This window comes from Petaurus breviceps, unplaced genomic scaffold, assembly GCF_028583685.1.
Source record: "Petaurus breviceps papuanus isolate PSGF00001 unplaced genomic scaffold, PetGlider_PUasm1.0 188, whole genome shotgun sequence".
Classification (NCBI taxonomy): Eukaryota; Metazoa; Chordata; class Mammalia; order Diprotodontia; family Petauridae; genus Petaurus; species Petaurus breviceps.
Genome location: NW_027185804.1, coordinates 14035539 through 14042113, shown reverse-complemented (window position 1 = coordinate 14042113; position 6575 = coordinate 14035539).

Sequence of the window (6575 nt, the reverse complement as noted above, 5' to 3'; positions counted from 1 at the left end):
TTATATCCATGTACCACAGTTTGTTCAGTCATTCCCCAATTGATTGGCATCCAATCATTTTCCAATTCTTTGCCACCAGAAAAGAGCTGCTATAAATATTTTGTACATATAGGTCATTTTCCTTTTTCTCTAATCCCTTTATAACACATACTTAATAGTGATATTGCTGGGTCAAAGGTGTACACAATTTTATAGCCCTTTGGGCATAGTTCTAAATAGTTTTCCAGAATGGCTGAATCAGTTCACAACTCTACCAATAGTGCATTAGTGTCCTTCTTTTTCCATATTCCCTCCAAAATTTGTCATTTCCCTTTTCTGTCATATTAGCCAATCTGGTAGGTGAGAGGTAGTATCTCATAGTTAATTTATATTTCATCTTTGGTAGTGATTTAGAGGATATTTTCAAATGCCTATTAATAGCTTTGATTTCTTCTTCTGAAAATTACTTATATTTTTATTATTTATTTATATACTTTGACTATTTACCAATTGGGGAACGATTGTATTCTTATTAATTTGACGCAGTTCTCCATATATTTGAGAAATACGGCCTTTATCAGAGAAACTCTCTAGAAAAATGTTCCCCGCCCTTAGCATCCTGCTTTCCCTCTAATCTTGGCTAAACTGCTTTTGTTAAGGAAAACTTAATATGTCATGCAAACAAAATTATCCACTTGATCTCCTGTGATCCTCCCTATCTCTTATTTGTTCATAAATTCTTTATCTGTAGATTTGACAATTAAAATAGTCCACACTCCACCAATTTGCTGCTATCACCCTTTATGTCTAAATCACATACTCATTTTGATCTTGACTTGTTATACATTGTTACATGTTATTCCATACCTAGGTTCTGCCAAACTGCTATCCAGTTTTCCTGTAATTTTTGTCAAATAGTGAAGTCCTGTCCCAAAAGCTTGGATCATCATGTTTATCAAACACTAGATTAATGTGGTCATTTACTTTTATGTATTGTGTACCTTATCTATTCCGCTGATCCATTACCAGATTGTTTTGATGACTGCTACTTTGTAGTATAGTTTAAGATCTAGAACTTTTAGGCTAACTGCCTCTACATTTTTTTTCCATTAATTTCCTCAATATTCTTATTCTTTTGCTTTTCCAGATGATTTCTGTAATTATTTTTTTTGTAGCTCTATATTTTTTTTTTGGTACTTTGATAATATGGTGTAACAAGAATGGGAATTTGAAGATCTTCTCTGCCCCTTAATAGACCTGGGGGTGGGGAGGAGAGTTTGAAGACGTTCCTTGCTGTGAAGATCTCTGCCCCCTGATGGGCTGAATGTGGTCACATGGAGCCTGTGGTGGGAGGAGTTTGATGAGAAAAAGGAGAGCCCACAGGAAGCTGGTAGAGACAGTTGGAGACAGTTGGGGACAGTGGAGCTCAGGAAATGAGAAAGAGAGTTTTGTGAGTAAGTATTGATCTTGTATTGGTTTGTGGGAAGGCTAAAGGATGGCATGGCTCACAGCATTATTATGGCTTCTGAATATCTTTGGTACTATGATGGAATCGGCTTACTGGTTTTGGGATTCGGTTTTCTGATGTCTAAATAAATGCTTCAGTTCTGTCCTCTACCTGGAGAATCCAGTATATTTTGTGATAGAACAACATGCAATATTTATAGTCACAGTCTTTATTGTGATCGTGGGCACTGTAAATATTGTATTGGTGCCACATTTGGTGACAAGGATGGGATCATGAAATATCAGATCTCTAGTTGGAGACAGAAGGGATTTAGAAGAAAAAATGGCTATCCCAGGATGGGATTTGCCTTATGCCTCCCTAGCAAGGGAGTGGTCTAAAAGTACAGGGCTTTATGAAAACTGGTAATAGAGGCTACACAGGGAGAACCTGGAGATGTAGAAACATGTTTGCAAAGAATACCAATAAAACCTCAGAGAGAGCTGGAGGCAGTGAGTAGAAGAGGCTGGGTTTTGCTAACAGGCTACTGTATTATGTGTAAAAGCAGAGATAAGCTGTTACAAGAATTGGCTAAGTAGGGGCGGCCAGGTAGCACAGCGAGTAAGAGCACCGGCTCCAGTGTTGAGATCAAACCTGGAGATCGAATCCCGGGCTCAGACACTTAGCAACCACCCAGAAACACCTGGCTGTGTAACCTTGAGCAAGTTACTTAACCCCAATTGCTTAGGGGCTGCCAGGTGGCTCAGCGAGTGGGAGCACCGGCTCCAGTGTTGGGACGACCTGGAGATTGAATCCCAGGCTCAGACACTCAGCAACCACACCCAGAAATAACTGGCAGTGTAACCTTGAGCAAGTTACTTAACCCTGATTGCTCAATAAAAAAATTAAAAAAAAAAAGAGTTGGCTAAGTGCCAGAATTTGAAACCTCCTTCAGAAGAGCAAGCTGAGACTCAGTTAGAAGAAGAGAGAGCTGTTGTAAATTTGGCTCAGAAAAAGAAGATGATTGTCAAATTGTACCCATAACTCATGTATTCTACCATGAATGAGGTTATGATTGTGAATCCACAGACTCCCAAAACATGGTTTTTTGTCTGTTAAACTTATTTGTGAAATTTGTTTTCTGCAGGTTTGGTACCCTCCACCTGCAGATGCCTGATTGCTTAAGCTAGATATCATCTCCTGTCCCTGACTGTGGTGTGCCACTTCTGGACCTGGCATTGACCAAGCTCTGGATGACAGCTAAAGAACTGAAATCTCAAATGGGACCTCTTGAAGCAGGGACAGCTGTTATTGGAATGGAAATCTAAGATCTTCCCTGCCCCTAAGCCCTTTGATACGCTCAAGAGACTCTGAGAACCTTCCTTGATTTGAAATTATTTTCTGCCCCTTAATAGGCTGAATGTGGTCACATGGAGCCTGTGACAGGAGGTTTGTTTTTCAGGAATGCCCACACCTTGGTGCTTTGTGATTGGACAGTGTGTCAAGAGGGTTGTGACATTCTCTGACCCAGAAAAAGGCGATATATTATACCCTGATGTGAGATTTTGTTTTACAGCTCACTTTGAGAAGAATTGTATGATTTGACCAGACAAGACTTCAGGCAGCCGTTGAGACCCCTGGTTTTGAAAATCCAGATGTTTGTGCTTCCCTCTCTGGTAACTGACTAGGTATGGATGTAACGGTCAGACAGCTGGAAGCCTGTCTGCTGATCTGCTTCTCTGTCTGCTTGTAACTTCTGCTTGTAACTTTTTTGTATTCTCTGAAGTTCAGCGTGCTGACCTTTTCCCCCTGAACTAAGATTGTTAACCCATTTTGAATTGCTTCCCTTTAGAAAAGCAGATCTAAGAACCTGTCTTGGAAGCCACTCTGGGTATGCTAGGGTGCTTTCTGCTACAATGTCCAATTTCAGCTTGAAGTAGCTTTGGAGAAGAGACCTTCATCCCATACCCCAAGATTTTGATCCCCATTTGTTCAAGGGGGTAAGGATGGGGTGCTTGTGCCCAAGCCCCTACCCTAAGCTATTGTTTTATGTGCAAAGTTTCTCTATTATCCCTGTTATATTGTTGCAAATTTCTGTTTACACCAGTTTTTCCACCAGTTATCCCTAAACTCTTATTTATTTTTAATATACTTTTGATATGTAAGGGACATGAAAGATCTTGGGGCCATATGTAATGGGAATAGGAATTTGAAGATCTTCCCTGCCTCTTAATAGAACTGGGGGCGGGGGGGGGAGGAGTTTAAAGACTTTCCCTGATGTGAAAATAATCTCTGCCCCTTTATAGGCTGAATGTAGTCACATGGATCCTGTGGTGGGAGGAGTTTGCTGAGAAGAAGCAGAGCCCACAGGAAGCTGGTAGAGAGCTAGCCAGACAGTTGGAGACAGCTGGGGACAGAGGAGCTCAGAAAAGGAGATAGAGAGCTTTGTGACTAAATTTTGATCTTGTATTGGCTTGTGGGAAGGCTAAAGAATGGCATGGCTTTCAGCATTATTATGATTTCTAAATACTTATTATGAAGGAACCAGCTTGCTGGTTTTGGGATTCAGTTTTCTGGTGTCTAAATAAATCCTTCAGTGCTATCCTCTATCTGGAGATTTTGGCATATTTTACTATCAAACATCATGCAATACTTATAGCCATGGTCTTTATCATGATCATGGACACTGTAAATATTGCCTTGGTGCTCCATATGGCACTAAATCCATAAACTAATTTCAATAGAATTGTCATTTTTATTATAACTGGATTGCCTTAACAATGAGCAATTAATATTTCTCCACTTTTTTGGATCTGTTTTTATTTGTACATAGAGTGTTTTGTAATTGTGATCGTATAATTCCTGCGTTGATCTTGGCAGTTATATTTCCACGTATTATATTTTGCCTGCAGGTATTTTTAATGGAATTTCTCTTTCTATTGCTATCTGCTGGACTTGTTGGTAATATTAGAATTGTTGATGATTGATGTGTTTTCATTTTATATTTTGCAACTTTGCTGAAATTGTTAATTCAGTTAATTTTAGTTAATTTTCTAGGATTCTCTATGCATACCATCATATCATCTTCAAAGAGTGATAGTTTTTTTTTACCTCATTGCACAGTCTAATCCTTTCAATTAATATTTCTTCTCTTATCTTGAATAATAGTGGTAATAATAGGGTTATCTGACAAGTAAAATAGTCCACATTCCCCTAATTTGCTGCTATCACCCTTTATGTCTAAATCACATACTCATTTTGATCTTAACTTGTTATACTTGTTTCACCTCAATCTTGGTGAGATGACTTCTAGCTTATCCCCATCACACATAATGCTTGCTGATGGTTTTAGATAAATACTTCTCACCATTTTAAGGAAAGTTCAATTTGTTTTCATACTTTCTAGAACTTTTGCTAAGAATGATTATTGTATTTTGACAAAAGCTTTTTTTGGATCAGTGGAGATAATTACACAATTTTTGTTGCTTTGTTATCAGTATGGTGGATTAAGTTGATAGTTTTCCTGATATTGAAGCAGCTTGCATTTTTGGTATAAGTCCCACCTAGTCATTGTGTGTTTTCTTTGTGACATATCACTATAATCTCCTTGGTAGTAGTTTATCTAAAATTTTTGCTTCAATATTATTCATGAGGGAAATTGGTCTACAATTGATTTTTGCTCTTATTTAAGTATCCGCACCATATTTATTCATATAGGGAATTTGATTAAACTTCTTCTTTGCCTATTTTCCCAAATAGTTTATATAATATTAGAATTAATTGTTCTTTAAATGTTTGGTAGAATTCACTTGTGACTTCGTTTGGTCCTTGGAATTTTTTCTTACGGAATTCATGAATGGTTAGTTCAATTTATTTTTCTAAGATAGGATTATTTAAGTATTCTATTTTGTCTTCTGTCAGTCTAAGCATTCTATATTTTTGTAATCATTCATCCATTTCTCTAGAATTTTCAGATTTATTTGCATATAATTGGGCAAAAAACTCCTTATAATTTTTTTACTTCATTTGTGGTGTATTCACCTTTTTTCATTTTTCATACTGGTAAATTGGTTTCCTTCTTTATTTTATTCAAAGTACCAGTAGTTTATCTATCTTTGTTCATAAAACAAAATCTTACTTCTATTTATCAATTCATCTTTTTTAACTTTCCATTTTATTAATCTCTCCTTTGATTTACAGGATTTCCAGTTTGGTGTTTAATTTATTTTTTTTAGTTTTGTTTTTTAATTGCATACCCAATTCATTGATTTACAATTTATTTTATTAAAATATGCACTTAAAGATATCAGTTATCCCCTAAGTACTGCTTTGGCTGCATACCATAAATTCTTGTATTCTGTCTCATTGTTGTCATCCTCATTAATGAAACAATTTATGGATTTGATGATTTTTACTTTAATCAACTTTTTAAAAAGATTAGATTATTTAGTCTCCAAACAATTTTTAATCTATTTTTCAATGGCCCTTTATTGAAAGTAAATATGCCATTATATTCTGAAAAAGATACATTTAATATTTTTGCTTTTCTGTATTTGTTTGTGAGGTCTTTATGCCATAATACATGGTTAATTATTGTGAAGGTGCCATGTGCAACTGAAAAAATGATATACAACTTTCCAGTTCTAAGAAAGGAATGCCGAGATCCCCCACTAGTATAGTTTTACTGTCTATTTCCTCTGGTAACTCATTTAAAATTTTTCCTGTAAGAATTCCAATAATATGCCATTTGGCACATATATGTTCAGTATTGATATTAGTTCATTGTCTATGGTTCTCTTTAGAAAAATGTAGTTTCCCTGTTTATCTCTTTTAATTTGGTCTATTTTTGCTTTTATTTTGACTGAAAACATCTGAGATCATGATTGCTATCACTGTTTTTGTTTTTTAACATCAGCCGAAACAATAGATTCTGCTACAGCTCCTTATTAACTCTGTGTGTATCTCTCTGCTTCAAGTGTGTTTCTTGTAAACATGCTGTTGGATGCTAATTTCTAATCCATTCTGCTATCTGCTTTTGTTTCATAAGTGAGTTTATCCCATTCACATTCACAGTTATGATGACTAAACTGTTTTTCCATTTGTCCTATTTTATCTCTCTGTCTCTGTCTCTCTGACTCTGTCTCTCTGTCTC